The following is a 17,437-nucleotide window of genomic DNA, read 5'->3' on the forward strand; positions in this document are numbered from 1 at the left end:
AGAGAGGGGGGGGGGGGAAGAGAGCGGGGGGGGGGGGGGGAAGAGAGCGGGGGGGGGGGGGGAAGAGAGCGGGGAGGGGGGAAGAGAGCGGGGGGGGGGGGGGAAGAGAGCGGGGGGGGGGGGAAGAGAGCGGGGGGGGGGGGGGAAGAGAGCGGGGGGGGGGGAAGAGAGCGGGGGGGGGGGGGAAGAGAGCGGGGGGGGGGAAGAGAGCGGGGGGGGGGGAAGAGAGCGGGGGGGGGGAAGAGAGCGGGGGGGGGGGGAAGAGAGCGGGGGGGGGGGGGGAAGAGAGCGGGGGGGGGGGGGAAGAGAGCGGGGGGGGGGGGGAAGAGAGCGGGGGGGGGGGAAGAGAGCGGGGGGGGGGGGAGAGAGCGGGGGGGGGGGGGGGGAAGAGAGCGGGGGGGGGGGGGAAGAGAGCGGGGGGGGGGGGGAGAGAGCGGGGGGGGGGGGGGAGAGAGCGGGGGGGGGGGGGGAGAGAGCGGGGGGGGGGGAGAGAGCGGGGGGGGGGGGGGGGGAAGAGAGCGGGGGGGGGGGGGAAGAGAGCGGGGGGGGGGAAGAGAGCGGGGGGGGGGGAAGAGAGCGGGGGGGGGGGAAGAGAGGGGGGGGGGGGGGAGAGAGCGGGGGGGGGGGGGGAGAGAGCGGCGGGGGGGGGGGGAAGAGAGCGGCGGGGGGGGAGGGGAAGAGAGCGGCGGGGGGGGAAGAGAGCGGGGGGGGGGGGGGGAAGAGAGAGGGGGGGGGGGGAAGAGAGAGGGGGGGGGGGGAAGAGAGCGGGGGGGGGGGGGGGGAAGAGAGCGGGGGGGGGGGAAGAGAGCGGGAGGGGGGAAGAGGCGGAGGGGGGAAGAGAGCGGGGGGGGGGAAGAGAGGGGGGGGGGAAGAGAGGGGGGGGGGGAAGAGAGGGGGGGGGGAAGAGAGGGGGGGGGGAAGAGGGGGGGGGGAAGAGGGGGGGGGGAAGAGGGGGGGGAAGAGAGGGGGGGGGGAAGAGAGCCGGGGGGGGAAGAGAGGGGGGGGGGGAAGAGAGCGGGGGGGGGGGAAGAGAGCGGGGGGGGGGGGAAGAGAGCGGGGGGGGGAAGAGAGCGGGGGGGGGGAAGAGAGCGGGGGGAAGAGAGGCGGGGGGGGGAAGAGAGCGGGGGGGGGGGAAGAGAGCGGGGGGGGGGGGAAGAGAGCGGGGGGGGGGAAGAGAGCGGGGGGGAAGAGAGCGGGGGGGGAAGAGAGCGGGGGGGGGAAGAGAGCGGGGGGGGGGAAGAGAGCGGGGGGGGGAAGAGAGCGGGGGGGGAAGAGAGCGGGGGGGGGAAGAGAGCGGGGGGGGGAAGAGAGCGGGGGGGGGAAGAGAGCGGGGGGGGGAAGAGAGCGGGGGGGGGAGAGAGCGGGGGGGGGAAGAGAGCGGGGGGGGGAAGAGAGCGGGGGGGGGGAAGAGAGCGGGGGGGGGAAGAGAGCGGGGGGGAAGAGAGCGGGGGGGGAGAGAGCGGGGGGGGAAGAGAGCGGGGGGGGGGAAGAGAGCGGGGGGGGAAGAGAGCGGGGGGGGAAGAGAGCGGGGGGGGGAAGAGAGCGGGGGGGGGGGGAGAGCGGGGGGGGGGGGAGAGCGGGGGGGGGGAGAGCGGGGGGGGGGAGAGCGGGGGGGGAGAGCGGGGGGGGGGAGAGCGGGGGGGGGGGGGAGAGCGGGGGGGGGGGGGGAGAGCGGGGGGGGGAGAGCGGGGGGGGGGGGGGAGAGCGGGGGGGGGGGAGAGCGGGGGGGGAGCGGGGGGGGGGGGGAGAGCGGGGGGGGGGAGAGAGCGGGGGGGGGGGGAGAGAGCGGGGGGGGGGAGAGAGCGGGGGGGGGAGGGAAGAGAGCGGGGGGGGGAGGGAAGAGAGCGGGGGGGGGGAGGGAAGAGAGCGGGGGTGGGGGAGGGAAGAGAGCGGGGGGGGGGGGGGGAGAGAGCGGGGGGGGGGGGAGAGAGCGCGGGGGGGGGGGGAGAGAGCGGGGGGGGGGGGGGAGAGAGCGGGGGGGGGGGGGAGAGCGGGGGGGGGGGGAGAGCGGGGGGGGGAGAGCGGGGGGGGGGAGAGAGGGGGGGAGGGAAGAGAGCGGGGGGGGGGGGGGGAAGAGAGCAGGGGGGGGGAAGAGAGCGGGGGGGGGGGGAGGGAAGAGAGCGGGGGGGGGAGAGCGCGGGGGGGGGGGGGGGAGAGAGCGGGGGGGGGGGGGGGGAGAGAGCGGGGGGGGGGGGAGAGAGCGGGGGGGGGGGGAGAGAGCGGGGGGGGGGGGAGAGCGGGGGGGGGAAGAGAGCGGGGGGGGGGGGAAGAGAGCGGGGGGGGGGAAGAGAGCGGGGGGGGGGGGGAAGAGAGAGCGGGGGGGGGGGGGGAAGAGAGAGCGGGGGGGGGGGGGAGAGAGCGGGGGGGGGGGGGGGGAGAGAGCGGGGGGGGGGGAGAGAGCGGGGGGGGGGGGAGAAGAGAGCGGGGGGGGGAGGGGGAGAAGAGAGCGGGGGGGGGGAGGGGGAGAAGAGAGCGGGGGGGGGGGAGGGGGAGAAGAGAGCGGGGGGGGGGAGGGGGAGAGAGAGCGGGGGGGGGGAGGGGGAGAAGAGAGCGGGGGGGGGGGGGGGGAGAGAAGAGAGCGGGGGGGGGGGGGGAAGAGAGCGGGGGGGGGGGGGGGAAGAGAGAGCGGGGGGGGGGGAGAGCGGGGGGGGGGGAGAGAGCGGGGGGGGGGGGGAGGAGAGAGAGCGGGGGGGGGGGGGGGGGGGGGGAAGAGAGCGGGGGGGGGGGGGAGGGGGAGAAGAGAGCGGGGGGGGAGGGGGAGAAGAGAGCGGGGGGGGGGAGGGGAGAAGAGAGCGGGGGGGGGGGGGGAGAGAAGAGAGCGGGGGGGGGGGGGGGAGAGAAGAGAGCGGGGGGGGGGGGGAGAGAAGAGAGCGGGGGGGGGGGGGGGAAAGAGAGAGCGGGGGGGGGGGGGAAAGAGAGAGCGGGGGGGGGGGGGGGAGAGAGCGGGGGGGGGGAGGAGAGAGAGCGGGGGGGGGGGGGGGAGGAGAGAGAGCGGGGGGGGGGAGGAGAGGAGGAGAGAGAGCGGGGGGGGGGGGGAAGAGAGCGGGGGGGGGGGTAAGAGAGCGGGGGGGGGGGGAAGAGAGCGGGGGGGGGGGGAAGAGAGCGGGGGGGGGGAAGAGAGCGGGGGGGGGGAAGAGAGCGGGGGGGGGGGGAAGAGAGCGGGGGGGGGGAAGAGAGCGGGGGGGGGGGAAGAGAGCGGGGGGGGGGGGAAGAGAGCGGGGGGGGGAAGAGAGCGGGGGGGGGGGAAGAGAGCAGGGGGGGGGGGAAGAGAGCGGGGGGGGGGGGGAAGAGAGCGGGGGGGGGGGGGAAGAGAGCGGGGGGGGGGGGAAGAGAGCGGGGGGGGGGGGGGGGGGGAAGAGAGCGGGGGGGGGGGGGGGGGAAGAGAGCGGGGGGGGGGGAAGAGAGCGGGGGGGGGGGGAAGAGAGCGGGGGGGGGGGGAAGAGAGCGGGGGGGGGGGGAAGAGAGCGGGGGGGGAAGAGAGCGGGGGGGGAGAGAGCGGGGGGGGGGGAAGAGAGCGGGGGGGGGGGGGAAGAGAGGCGGGGGGGGGGAAGAGAGCGGGGGGGGGGGAAGAGAGCGGGGGGGGGAAGAGAGCGGGGGGGGGGAAGAGAGCGGGGGGGGGGAAGAGAGCGGGGGGGGGGAAGAGAGCGGGGGGGGGAAGAGAGCGGGGGGGGGGAAGAGAGCGGGGGGGGGAAGAGAGCGGGGGGGGGGGAAGAGAGCGGGGGGGGGAAGAGAGCGGGGGGGGGAAGAGAGCGGGGGGGGGGAAGAGAGCGGGGGGGGGGAGAGAGCGGGGGGGGGGAAGAGAGCGGGGGGGGGGGAAGAGAGCGGGGGGGGGGAAGAGAGCGGGGGGGGGGGGAAGAGAGCGGGGGGGGGGAAGAGAGCGGGGGGGGGAAGAGAGCGGGGGGGGGAAGAGAGCGGGGGGGGGGGAAGAGAGCGGGGGGGGGAAGAGAGCGGGGGGGGGGGAAGAGAGCGGGGGGGGGGAAGAGAGCGGGGGGGGGGGAAGAGAGCGGGGGGGGGGAAGAGAGCGGGGGGGGGAAGAGAGCGGGGGGGGGGAAGAGAGCGGGGGGGGGGAAGAGAGCGGGGGGGGGGAAGAGAGCGGGGGGGGGAGAGAGCGGGGGGGGGAAGAGAGCGGGGGGGGGGGAAGAGAGCGGGGGGGGGGGGAAGAGAGCGGGGGGGGGGAAGAGAGCGGGGGGGAAGAGAGCGGGGGGGGGGAAGAGAGCGGGGGGGGGGAAGAGAGCGGGGGGGGGGGAAGAGAGCGGGGGGGGGAAGAGAGCGGGGGGGGGAAGAGAGCGGGGGGGGGGAAGAGAGCGGGGGGGGGGAAGAGAGCGGGGGGGGGAAGAGAGCGGGGGGGGGAAGAGAGCGGGGGGGGGAAGAGAGCGGGGGGGGGGAAGAGAGCGGGGGGGGGAAGAGAGCGGGGGGGGGGGAAGAGAGCGGGGGGGGGGAAGAGAGCGGGGGGGGGGAAGAGAGCGGGGGGGGGGGAAGAGAGCGGGGGGGGGAGAGGAGCGGGGGGGGGGAAGAGAGCGGGGGGGGGGAAGAGAGCGGGGGGGGGAAGAGAGCGGGGGGGGGGAAGAGAGCGGGGGGGGGGGGAAGAGAGCGGGGGGGGGGAAGAGAGCGGGGGGGGGGGAAGAGAGCGGGGGGGGGAAGAGAGCGGGGGGGGGGGAAGAGAGCGGGGGGGGGGGAAGAGAGCGGGGGGGGGGAAGAGAGCGGGGGGGGGGAAGAGAGCGGGGGGGGGGGGAAGAGAGCGGGGGGGGGGGAAGAGAGCGGGGGGGGGGGGAAGAGAGCGGGGGGGGGGGAAGAGAGCGGGGGGGGGGGGAAGAGAGCGGGGGGGGGGGGAAGAGAGCGGGGGGGGGGGGAAGAGAGCGGGGGGGGGGGGGAAGAGAGCGGGGGGGGGGGGAAGAGAGCGGGGGGGGGGGGAAGAGAGCGGGGGGGGGGGAGAAGAGAGCGGGGGGGGGGGAGGGGGAGAAGAGAGCGGGGGGGGGAGGGGGAGAAGAGAGCGGGGGGGGGGAGGGGGAGAAGAGAGCGGGGGGGGGAGGGGGAGAAGAGAGCGGGGGGGGAGGGGGAGAAGAGAGCGGGGGGGGGGGAGAGAAGAGAGCGGGGGGGGGGGGGGAAGAGAGCGGGGGGGGGGGGGGAAGAGAGAGCGGGGGGGGAGAGAGAGAGCGGGGGGGGGGGGGGGGAAGGAGAGAGAGCGGGGGGGGGGGGGGGAGGAGAGAGAGCGGGGGGGGGGGGGGGGGGAGGAGAGAGAGCGGGGGGGGGAGGAGAGAGAGCGGGGGGGGGGGGGAGAGAGAGCGGGGGGGGGGGGGGGGGGGGGAGAGAGAGAGCGGGGGGGGGGGGGGGGGGGGGGGGGGAGAGGAGAGAGGGACAGAACGAGTTGCTGCTTTTTGCCCACTCTATTTGTAGTGCTTTGTGTTATGGTAGGTTTTTAATTTCATTATCCATTACTTAATCCAGATTAATTAAGAAGTCAAGGAACTAAACTGTAAACTAAGTTACTTAAATACAAATGTAATTACATTTAATTAAATAGAACAAGGTCATATTGGGATGGCAGTGCAGATGATGTGCCACAACTGCAGCATGAAAGAGTTTGTGGAGAGCATTGTGATCCCGGACAACCACGTTTGCAGTGTGTGCCTGCAACTTCAGCCCAGAGTTGTTGAGTTGGAGTCTGAGTTGCAGACATTTCAGGGGAAGAGTTACCTGGACACTTTGATCCAGGAGGCAGTCACACCCCTTAGATTAGGTAATGGTACAGATCTGGTTAGTGGTCAGGGACAGGAGGGTGTGACTGCAATTCAGGCAGGTAAGGGGACCCCAGGTGCAGTGCTGGAGGGGCCTCAGCCTTTGCCCTTATCCAAACAGGTATGAGGTTTTTGCTGCTATGTGGATGAGGGAAAAGCCTGCAGGATGGATGAGCACGCTGACCATGGCACCATGATGCAGGAGGCCATTCAAGTGGGGGTAGTGAAAGGGAATGCAGTTGTGGTAGTGGACAGTACAGTCAGAGGGATTGATACTGTTCTCTGCAGCCACGACCGGGAGTTTGAAAAGGTTGCGATGCCTGCCAAGTGCCAGGGTTAAATACATCTCCTTGTGGCTAGAGAAAAACTTGGAGTGGGAAGGGGAGGATCCAGTTGTCGTGGTCCATGTAGGAATCAACGACATAGGTAGATCTAGGAATGAGGTTCTGCTGAAAGAGTTTGAGGAGTTGGGATCAAAATTAAAAGCAGAACCTCAAAAAAGTAATAATCTCTGGATTGTTACCTGAGTCACGCGCCAATTGTTATAGGGATAAGCAGATTAGAAAGTTAAATGCGTAGCTCAAAGAGATGTGTGGGAGGCAGTGGGTTTGCTTCATGGGGCATTGGCACCAGTACTGGGGAAAGAGGGAGCTGTTCTGTTGGGACAGTGTCCTGGCGAATCGAATAACTTGGGCAGTAGACAGGGCTTTAAAATAATGGGGGGTTGGGTGGAAGGAGTCAGGAAAGAGTAAATTTAAAAGCAGCAAGAGAAATGTCAAGGCTCGAGAGCAGAGCAAAGTGGGTCAGGAAGGGACAGAGAGAGTAGCAAAGATAATAGGGCATTACTGACAAAGATGGCATCAGGAAAAATAGAAAAAAGTCAAAGCTAAAGGCACAATATCTGAATGGGTGAAGCATTCGCAACAAAATAGAATGGTGCAGACAGAAATTAATAGGTTTGATCGAGTAGCCATTATGGAGATGGGGTTGCAAAGTGACCAAGGTTGGGAACTGAATATTCCAGGATAATTAACTTTTAGAAGAGATAGGCAAAATGGAAGAGGAGGGGATAGCCCTGATAATAAAGGATGGGATAAAGACAGTAGTGAGAAAGGATCTTAGCTCTGAAAACCAAGTAGAATCAGTTTAGGTGGAGCTAAGAAACTGCAAGGGGCAGAAAATATTGGTGGGAGTTATTTATAGGCCCCCAAACAATGTAATGTAGGACAGAGTATAAATCGGGAAATTAGAAGTACAGTGTAACAAGGGTAATACAGTATTCATGGGGGACTTCAATCTACATATTGACTGGGCAAACCAAATTTACAGTAATAGTGTGGAGGATGAATTCATGGAATGTATTAAAGATGCTTTTCTAGATCAGTATGTTGAGGAACCAGCTAGAGAACAGGTTATTTTAGATCTAGTATTGTGCAATGAGAAAGGGTTAATTAATAGCCTTGTAGTAAAGAGGGAAGAGTGACCATAATATGATGCAAGTTTGAAAGTGATTTAGTTAAATCCGAAACTAGGGTCTGAAATCTAAACAAAGGAAACTACGTAGGTATGAGGGGCGAGTTGGCCAAGATAGATTGGGAAACTACATTAAAAGGTAGGATGGTAGACATGCAATGGCTAGCATTAAAAAAAATTAATACATAATTTACAACAAACATACATTCCTTTAAGGCACAAAAATCCCACAGGAAAAGTGGTCCAACCGTGGTTAACAAGAGATGTTAAAGATAGTATTAGATCAAAGGAAGAGGCTTGTCATGTTGCCAAAAAGAGCAGTAAGTCTGAGGATTGGGAGAATTTTAGAATTCAGCAAAGGAGGTCCAAGAGATTGATAAAGAAAGGGAAAATAAACTAGCGAGAGACATAAAAACAGACAGTGAAAGCTTTAATAGGCATGTAAAAAGGAAAAGATTAGCAAAAGTAAATGTGGGTCCCCTACAGCTGAGACAGGAGAAATTATAAATGGGAAATAAGGAAATGGCAGAGAAATAAAACAAATAATTTATGTCTGTCTTCATGGAAGAATACACAAAAATAGTAATAGTAGAGTACCAAGAGTCTAGCGAGAATGAGGAACTGAAATAAATTAATAACGAAAATAGTGCTGGAAAAATGAATGGGACTGATAGCCGATAAATCCCCTGGACCTGATGGCCTACATCCTCAGGTTTTGAAAGAGGTGGCTATAGAGAGAGTGGATGCATTGGTTGTCATCTTCCAAAATTCCATAGATTCTAGAACAATTCCCGCAGATTGGAAGGTCACTAATGTAACCCCACTATTTAAGAAAAGGAGGGAAGAGAGAAAATGGGGAACTACAGACCAGTTAGCCTGACATCAGTAGTAGGGAAAATGCTAGAAGTTAAGGATGTGGTAACAGGGCAATTAGAAAATAATAATAGGATTGGGCAGCATCAACACGGATTTATGAAAGGAAAATCATGTTTGACAAATCTATTAAGAGTTTTTTGAGGTTGTAACTAGCAGAATAGATAAGGGAGATCCAGTGGATGTGGTGTATTTGGATTTTCAGAAGGCATTTGATATGGTGACACATAAGAGGTTATTAAACAAAATTAGGGCTCATGGGATTAGGGGTAATATACTAGCATGAATGGAGGATTGGTTAACGGACAGAAAGCAGAGAGCAGGAATAAACGGGTCATTTTCGGATTGGCAGATTGTAACCAGTGGGGTGCCGCAAGGATCAGTGCTTGGGCCCCAACTATTCACAATCTGTCTCAATGATTTGGATGAGGGGACCAAATGTAATATATCCAAGTTTGCTGATGATACAAAGCTAGGTTGGAATGCAAGTTGTGAGGAGGATGTAAAGAGACTCCAAGGGGATATAAACAGGCTAAGTGAGTGGGCAAGAACATGGCAAATGGAATACAAGGTAGAGAAATGTGAAGTTATCCACTTTGGTAGGAAAAATAGAAAAGCAAGAGTATTTTTTTTAAAATGGTGATAGATTGGGAAATGTTGGTGTTCAGAGGGAACTGGGTGTCCTTGTACACGAATCACTGAAAATTAACATGCAGGTACAGCAAGCAATTAAGAAAGCAAATGGAATGTTGGCCTTTATTACAAGAGGATGAGTACAAGAGTAAAGACATCTTACTGCAATTATATAGGGCCCTGGTGAAACGCACCTGGAGTATTGTGTACAGTTTTAGTCTCCCTTACCTAAAGAAGCATAGACTTGCCATTGAGGGAGTGCAAAGGTGGTTTACCAGATTGATTCCTAGGATGGGGGATTATCCTATGAGGAGAGATTTAGTAGACTAGGCCTATTATAGACGAATGAGAGGTGATCTCATTGAAACATAAAATTCTTACAGGGCTTGACAGGGTAGATGCGGGGAGGATGTTTCTTCTGACTGGGGAGTCTATAACCAATGGTCACAGTCTCAGATTAAGGGGTCGGCCATTTAGTACTGAGATGAGGAGAAATTTCTTCACTCAGAGGGTGGTGAATCTTTGGAATTCTCTACCTCAGACTGCTGTGGAGGCTCAGTCATTGAGAATATTCAAAACAGAGATAGATAGATTTTTGGATATTAAAGGGGTATGGGGATAGTGCAGGAAAGTGGAGTTGAGGTAGAAGATTAGCCATGATCTCACTGAGCAGGCTCGAGGGGCGGAATGGCCTACTCCTGCTCCTAATTCTTATGTTCTTATGTTAAGTGAGTGGGCAATTAGGTGGCAGATGGAGTATAATGTAGGGAAATGTGAGGTTATTCACTTTGGTAGGAAGAATAGAAAAACAGAATATTTTTTTTAAAATGGTGAGAAACTATTAAATGTTGGTGTTCAGAGAGAGTTAGGATACAGGAAACACAGCTTTAGCATGTAGATACAGCAAGCGATTAGGAAGGCAAATGGCATATGTTGGCCTTTATTACAAGAGGATTGGAATACAAGAGTAAGGCAGGTTTGCTACAATTGTACACAGCTTTGGTGAGACCACACCTGGAGCACTGTGCACAGTTGTGATCTCTGTATCGGAAGAAAGACATACTTGCCTTAGAGACAGTGCAACAAAGATTTACTGGGTTAATTCCTGGGATGAGTGTTTTTTCCTTTGAGGAGAGATTGATTAGGTTGGGCCTATATGCTCTGAAGTTTAAAGGAATGAGAGGTGATCTAATTGAAACATAAGATTCTGAGGGGGTTTGACAGGGTCGATGCCAAGAGTTTGTTTTCCCCGGCTGGAGAGTCGAGAACTAGGGGTCACAGTCTCAGGTTAAGGGGTAGGCCAATTAAGAACGCGATGAGGAGGAATTTCTTCACTCAGGGTTGTGAATCTTTGGAATTCTCTGCCCCAAAGGGCTTTGGAAGCTGACCTGTTGGGTATATTCAAGGCCAAGACAGATTTTTGGACTCGAGAAAGACGACATTTTTATATAGCACTTTTCCGGAGACATTTTTATATAGCACTTTTCCCGATCACCGGATGTCATAAAAACACGAATGAAGTACTTTTTGAAATGTAGTCACTGTTGTAATGTAGGAAAATATTCTGGGGAATCAAGGGATATGGGGATATGGAGAGCGGCAGGAAAGTGGAGTTGAGGTCAAAGATCAGCTATGATCTTACAGAATGGCAGAGCAGGCTCGAGGAAGGGGTGTGGCCTACTCCTGCTCCTAATTCTTATGTTTTTATCCAAAGGACGGCACCTCCAGCAGTGCAGCACTCCCTCAGTACTGCATTGGAGTGTCAGCCTAGATTATGTGCTCAAGTCTCCAGAGTGGGACTTGAACCCACGACCTTCTGCCAGCAGGCTAAAAAAAGCCTTCTAGTTAAACTTAAAGCTGTAAGGATTCACAGTAACCTCTGGAAATTGGAGAAGAAATTTGCTAATAGGTACAATACAAGTAATTTTTAAAGGAATTATACCAGAGTGGGATGTAGTACTAAGGTAGGGGTGACCCAGGGCTCAGTGTGGGCCCACCACTGTTTCTTATTTACATCAATAAATTGGGATTCAGAAACTCAATGCAAATTAGTTAAATTTGCAGTGGCCAAACTAGGAGGGATAGTGGAATTGGAGGGGACACCTCAGAATTGACAGTGACTCGATAAAATATGCAAGTGGGCAAAAATATGCCAACTAAAATTTACAACAACGTGCATTTCTATAGCACCTTTAATGTAGCAAAACATCCCAAGCCGCTTCACAGGAGCATAATCAAACACCAAGCCACACAAGGAGATATTAGACAGATGACCAAAAGCTTTCACAGAATGTCTTAAAAGGAGAGGGAGGTAGAGGCACTTAGGGAATGCCAGAGCTTATGGCTTTGGCAGCTGAAGGCACAGCTACCAATGGTGGAGCAATTAAAATAGGAGATGCACACGAAGCCAGAATTGGAGGAGCGCAGAGACTTCAGAGTGTTGTGGAGCTGGAGGAGGTTACAGAGATAGGGAGGGGTGAGGCCATGGAAGGATTTGAAAACAAGGATGAGAATTTTGTTTAAATCCAGGTGCTGCCAGACTGGGAACCACTGCAGGTCAGCGAGCACAGGGGTGATGGGTGAACAGGACTTGATGCAGTTAGGATACAGGCAACAGAGTTTGGGATGAGCTCAAGTTTACAGAGGGTGGAAGATGGGAGGCTGGCCAGAAGAGCATTGGAAGAGTCAGGTCTAGAGGTAGCAAAGGCATGGATGAGGGCTGAGGCACAGGTGGAGTCAGGTAGTAGAAAACAAAAGAAATGAAAAGTACTCCCATGAATGATAGAATCTTAGAAAATTACAACATGGAAGGAGGCCATTCGGCCCATTGTGTCCGTGTCAGTCGAAAAAGAGCTACCTAATCCCACCTTCCAGCACTAGGTCAGTAGCCCTGTAGCTTACAGCTCTTTAAGTGCACATCCAAGTACTTTTTAAAATGTGATGTGGGGGTCTGGAACCTGCTGCCTGTAAAGGTTTCCTCATCTCCCCTCTAATCCTTCTACCAACTACTTTAAATCTATGCCCCCTGGTTATTGACCCCTCTGCTAAGGGAAATAGGTCCTTCCTATCCACTCTATCTAGGCACCATATAATTTTATGCACCTCAATTAAATCTCCCCTCAACCTCCTCTGTTCCAAAGAAAACAACTCCAGCCTATCCAATCTTCCCTCATAGCTAAAATTTTCCAGTCCTGGCAACACCGTTGCAAATCTCCTCTGCACCCTCTCCAGTACAATCACATCTTTCTTGTAATGTGGTGACCAGAACTGTTCGCAGTACTCAAGCTGTGGCCCAACTAATGTTGTATACAGTTCTAGTATAACATTCCTGCTTTTATATTTTACGCCTCGGCTAATAAAGGAAAGCATTCCATATGCCTTTTTAACTACCTTAAAAACTGACCAGTCCTGCTGCCTTTAAGGATCTGTGGACATACACTCCAAGGACCCTCTGTTCCTCCAAACCTCTCAGTATCCTCCAATTTATTGTGTATTCCTTTGCTTTGTTGCCCCTCCCCAAATGCATTACCTCACACTTTTTTTTCTTGGATTGAATTCCATTTTCCTACCCAACTGACCAGTTCATCAATATCTTCCTGCAGTCTAAAGCTTTCCTCCTCACTGTCAACCACACAGCCAATTTTTGTGTCATCTGCAAATGTCTATCATGCCTCCTACATTTAAATCAAAATCATTTATACTACAAAAAGCAAGGGACCAAGTACTAGCCCTGTGGAACCCCACTGGAAACAGCCTTTCAGTTGCAAAAACACCCATCAACCATTACCCTTTGTTTCCTGCCACTGAGATAATTTTGGATTCAATTTGCCACTCTCCCTTGGATCACATGGGCTTTTACTTTTTTGACCAGCCTATCATGCGAGACCTTGTCAAAAGCCTTGCTAGAATCCATGTAGACTACATCAAATGCACTGGCCTCATCAACACTCCTTGTTACCTCCTCAAAAAATACAATCAAGTTAGTCAGACACAATCTTCCCTTAACAAATCCAATATCAATCTGTATCTTTCTAAATGAAGGCTTATACTGTCCCTCAGAATTTGCCCACCACTAAGGTTAAACTAACTGGCTTGTAATTACTCGGTTTTTATCCCTTCTTCCCTTTTTAAACAAACAATGGTATAACATCAGCAGTTCTCCATTCCTCTGGCACCAGGGAAAACTGGAAAATGATGGTCAGAACCTCCACAATTTCCTCCCTTGCCTTGGATATATTTCATCTGGTCCTGGCAATTTATCTACTTTTAAAAATGCTAAACCCCCTAATACTTCCTCTCTTACTATATTTATCCCATCCAATATTTCACTCTCTTCTTCCTCAACTTCATGTCAGCATCATTCCTCTCTTTTGTGAACAGTCACAAAGTATTCATTAACATAGAAAATAGGTGCAGGAGTAGGCCATTCGGCCCTTCGAGCCTGCACCGCCATTCAATTAGTTCATGGCTGAACATGCAACTTCAGTACCCCATTCCTGTTTTCTCACCATACCCCTTGATCCCCCTAGTAGTGACTACATCTAACTCCTGCTGTACCTGCATGCCAACCTTCAATGACTGATGTACCATGACACCCAGGTCTCATTGCACTTCCCCTTTTCCTAATCTGTCACCATTCAGATAATAGTCTGTCTCTCTGTTTTTACCACCAAAGTGGATAACCCCACATTTATCCACATTATACTTCATCTGCCATGCATTTGCCCACTCACCTAACCTGTCCAAGTCACTCTGCAGCCTCATAGCATCCTCCTCGCAGCTCACACTGCCACCGCAAATTTGGAGATACTACAATTAATCCCCTCGTCTAAATCATTAAGTACCTTACCCACATCCCTCCACACATAGATCACCATTTTGGTCCCTAATAGGCCCTACTCTTTCCTTAAGTTGAAACATGGGAACAGGAGGAGGCCAATCAGCTGCTTGAGCCTGTTCCATCAGTCAATTAGATCATGACCGATCTGTAACTCAACTCTATTTTCCACCTTGGTTCTACATCCCTGAATACCCTTGCCTAACAAAAATCTATCAATCTCACTTTTGATATTTTCAATTGACTCCCAGCCTCAACAGCTTTTTGAAGGAAAGAGTTCCAGATTGCCACTAGAATAATTGCTTTCCATCACCCCCTGAAATGTCTGGCTCTAATTTTAAAGTTAATTTCCCTTGTTCTGGACTCCCTGACCAGAAATATAGTTTTTCTCTATCTACCCTATCAAATAATATAAAATCATCTATAACACCTCAATTAGATCACCCCGTAATCTTCTATAGTCAAGGGAATACAAGCCTGCTTAGTTTATGCAACCTATCAAAATGTAACCTTCATTCCGGTGTATTTATCCTTCCTGTGGAAATTCCTACTCTGACACACAGCTGCCCAGCGATCGCGTGGAAAGTCCAGCCCTAGTGACTGCGACAATTCAAATGGGCCAATTTTAAGAAGTGTTTGTCCTTCACCCAGATTTTAGTGACTTTAATTTACCAGAATAGCCCGAGCATAAAGGCACAGACCGCTGTGGGGAAGAAGAGGGGAGCGCTCTCCCACATTCACCTGCTCCAGCTCCAGCATCACCTCCCACCGCTCGCAGGCCGCCGCCCCACACAAACCCAAGGCCCCGCTCCCTCTCGCAAGCCACAGCGCGGAAGGCCGTCTCCAGGCCGGACTGGAGGCTTTCGCCCCGCTGGCGTCTACCGGCCACCGCCGGAGACTTTATTGGCTCGGGTAGCCGTCCTGTCAGCTGCCGGAGATATTCCTCCTCACTCACTGTTTACCTCAAGATCCGCATCAGAACCACCGCAGCAGGATGTGACCGCCAGTGCTCCGGCCACGGGGCGGCGCTGCGCCAGGATGAGTCCTCCGGCCATGGGGGCGGCGCTGCGCCAGGATGAGTCCTCCGGCCACGGGGCGGCGCTGTGGTAGGACGCGTCCTCCGGCCCCGGGGCGGCGCTGCGGCAGGATGCGTCCTATGGCCACGGGGCGGCGCTGCGGCAGGATGAGTCCTTAGGTCATGGGGCGGCGCTGTGGCAGTATTTTTAAAAAATTTGAACATAAAGATCAAAAGTTACAAGAAAGAAAGACTTGGATTTCTATAGCGTCTTTCACAACCACCCGCCTTAAAGCATTTTACAGCCAATGAAGTACTTTTGGAGTGTAGTCAGTGTTGTAATGTGGGAAACATGGCAGCCAATTTGTGCACAGAATGCTCCCACAAACAACAATGTGATAATGACCAGATAATCATAAGAACATAAGAAATAGGAACAGGAATAGGCCATAACGCCCCTTGAGCCTGATCCGCCATTCAAAAAGATCATGGCTGATCTGATCATGGACTCAGCTCAACTTCCCCGCCCGCTCCCCATAATCCCTTATCCCCTCATCGTTTAAGGAACTGTCTATTTCTGTTTTAAATCTATTCAATGTCCCAGCTTCCACAGCTCTCTGAGGCAGCGAATTCCACAGATTTACAACCCACTGAGAGAAGTAATTTCTCCTCATCTCTGTTTTAAATGGGCGGCCCCTTATTCTAAGATCATGCCCTCTAGTTTTAGTCTCCCCTATCAGTGGAAACATGCTCTCTGCATTCACCCTGTCAAGCCCCTTCATAATCTTATACGTCTCGATAAGATCACCTCTCATTCATAGAAACATAGAAAATAGGTGAAGGAGTAGGCCATTCGGCCCTTCGAGCCTGCACCACCATTCAATATGATCATGCAGTACCCCATTCCTGCTTTCTCTCCATACCTCTTGATCCCTTTAGCCGTAAGGGCCACATCTAACTCCCTTTTGAATATATCTAACGAACTGTCCTCAACAACTTTCTGTGGTAGAGAATTCCACATGCTTACAACTCTCTGAGTGAAGAAGTTTCTCAGTCCTAAATGGCTTACCCCTTATCCTTAGACTGTAACCCCTGGTTCTGGACTTCCCCAACATCGGGAACATTCTTCCTGCATCTAACCTGCCCAGTCCCATCAGAATTGTATATGTTTCTATGAGATCCTCTCTCATTCTTATAAATTCCATTGAATATAAGCCTAGTCAATCCAATCTTTCTTCATATGTCAGTCCTGCCATCCCGGGAATCAGTCTGGTGAACCTTAACTGCACTCCCTCAATAGCAAGAATGTCCTTCTTCAGATTAGGAGACCAAAACTGTACACAATATTCAAGGTGTGGCCTCACCAAGGCCCTGTACAACTGTAATAAGACCTCCCTGCTTCTATACTCAAATCCTCTCGCTATGAAGGCCAACATTGCCTTCTTCACCGCCTGCTGTAACTGCATGCCAACTTTCAATGACTGATGTACCATGACACCCAGGTCTCATTGCACCTCCCCTTTTACTAATCTGTCACCATTCAGATAATAGTCTGCCTTCCTGTTTTTACCACCAAAGTGGATAACCTCATATTCATTTACACTATATCGCATCGGCCATGTATTTGACCACTCACCTTGTTATGTATTTAACCCTTGGCAACCTGTATCACACCACTACCAGAGGGCCTACCTGTTGGAGTCCCAAGGGATCCCAGCATCCCTTGGGAGCACTGTATATAAGCAGGCCACCCACCCGGTATCTGCACTCTGGAGACTAATTAAAAGAGCTAAGGTCACACCTACTCATTGCTTACAGTACTCAGTTTCATCCTTTATTATGAGTGTAACAATTGGCGACGAGATAACGACAACCGTGCAAAAATGCAAAGAACAGTTGGTATCCTGGAGAAGTTCTCAGAAGGGGACAATTGGGAGGCCTTCGTGGAGAGACTCGACCAATACTTCGTGGCCAATGAGCTGGAAGGGGACGAGAACACTGCCAAACGAAGGGCGATCCTCCTTACCGTCTGTGGGGCAACAATTTATGGCCTCATGAAGAATCTTCTAGCTCCGGTAAAACCAACAACCAAATCCTATGAAGAATTGTGTACGCTGGTCCGGGAGCACCTAACTCCTAAGGAAAGCGTTTTGATGGCGAGGTATCGATTCTATACGGGTCAATGGTCGGAGGGCCAGCAAGTGGTGAGCTACGTCGCCGAACTAAGGCACTTTGCAGGACATTGCAAATTTGATGGATTCCTAGAACAAATGCTGAGAGACTTTTTTGTGCTTGGCATTGGCCATGAGGTAATCCTTCGCAAACCATTGACTGTTGAAACACCAAACCTGAGCAAAGCCATAACGATAGCCCAGGCATTTATGTCCACCAGCGATAACACCAAACAAATTTTGTGGCATAAAGAGGTTTCGGCCAGTACTGTGCACAAAGTAACGTCATTTTCGAGCAGGAATGTACACGCCAGTTGCTGCACGATCTCAGATGATCCAGATTCGCCATCTATCGTTAATGCGAAGCAGTTAACACCTTGTTGGCGTTGTGGAGGTGATCATCGGGCCCATCAATGCCGCATTATGCATGCAACGGCTGCAGAACAATGGGACATCTCCAGTGAATGTACAGGCGAGCTGCAAACCCTGCAAACCCTACAAACCACCACGTTGCAGAGGAAGATCGATCCACGGTGGATCAGGCTGAACTAGAGACTCGAACCGAGGAGGCAGAAGTGTACGGGGTACACACCTTCACCATGAAATGTCCACCAATAATGTTAAAAGTTGAACTGAACGGAATTCCAGTATCCATGGAACTGGACACGGATGCGAGTCAGTTCATAATGAGCAAAAAGGC

The 17,437-nt window shown here is 54.9% G+C and overlaps 1 protein-coding gene across 2 annotated transcripts in view; it reads right to left on the bottom strand.

Annotated features, from left to right (window-relative positions):
* LOC139260091 (islet cell autoantigen 1-like protein) overlaps nt 1-14,572 on the bottom strand; it is a 188,873-nt gene extending 174,301 nt beyond the window's left edge. The window contains exon 1 of one of the 2 annotated variants that reach the window (XM_070876239.1): nt 14,514-14,572. The gene's annotated coding sequence lies outside the window, so the exon portion shown is untranslated. The other variant, XM_070876241.1, reaches the window with a different exon arrangement.
* Nucleotides 14,573-17,437: the final 2,865 nt, after the last annotated feature.

This window comes from Pristiophorus japonicus, chromosome 3 (genome assembly GCF_044704955.1).
Source record: "Pristiophorus japonicus isolate sPriJap1 chromosome 3, sPriJap1.hap1, whole genome shotgun sequence".
NCBI classification, from domain to species: domain Eukaryota; kingdom Metazoa; phylum Chordata; class Chondrichthyes; family Pristiophoridae; genus Pristiophorus; species Pristiophorus japonicus.